We start from the raw sequence: 691 nt of genomic DNA, 5'->3' as shown, positions 1-691 counted from the left end.
AAGAATTAAATGATCTGCTGAACGGAATGAACAGTCTAATGAGTACACAGTATGGTTTGAGAGTAAATCGGAGAAGGACGAAGGTAATGGTGGTGGTGGTTAGTGTTTAACGTCCCGTCGACAACGAGGTCATTAGAGACGGAGCGCAAGCTCGGGTTAGGGAAGGATTGGGAAGGAAATCGGCCGTGCCCTTTCAAAGGAACCATCCCGGCATTTGCCTGAAACGATTTAGGGAAATCACGGAAAACCTAAATCAGGATGGCCGGAGACGGGATTGAACCGTCGTCCTCCCGAATGCGAGTCCAGTGTGCTAACCACTGCGCCACCTGGACGAAGGTAATGAGAAGTAGTAGAAATGAGAACAGCGAGAAACTTAACATCAGGATTTATGGTCACGAAGTCAATGAAGTTAAGGAATTCTGCTGCCTAGGCAGTAAAATAACCAACGACGGACGGAGCAAGGAAGACATCAAAAGCAGACTCGCTATGGCAAAAAAGGCATTTCTGGCCAAGAGAAGTCTACTAATATCAAATGCCGGCCTTAATTTGAGGAAGAAATTTCTGAGGATGTACGTCTGGAGTAGAGCATTGTATGGTAGTGAAACATGGACTGTGGGAAAACCGAAACAGAAGAGAATCGAAGCATTTGAGATGTGGTGCTATGGACGAATGTTGAAAATTAGGTGGACTG

At 45.9% G+C, this 691-nt stretch overlaps 1 non-coding gene across 1 annotated transcript; it reads right to left on the bottom strand.

Moving 5' to 3' along the window:
* Positions 1-259: 259 nt before the first annotated feature.
* Positions 260-332, bottom strand: Trnaa-cgc (transfer RNA alanine (anticodon CGC)). Its single transcript has one exon. It is a non-coding gene; the product is annotated as a tRNA-Ala (tRNA).
* Positions 333-691: the final 359 nt, after the last annotated feature.

Source organism: Schistocerca gregaria, chromosome 8 (assembly GCF_023897955.1).
Source record: "Schistocerca gregaria isolate iqSchGreg1 chromosome 8, iqSchGreg1.2, whole genome shotgun sequence".
Classification (NCBI taxonomy): Eukaryota; Metazoa; Arthropoda; class Insecta; order Orthoptera; family Acrididae; genus Schistocerca; species Schistocerca gregaria.
The sequence above is the reverse complement of the archived record's forward strand: the minus strand, read 5'-3'. Positions and strand labels throughout refer to the sequence as shown.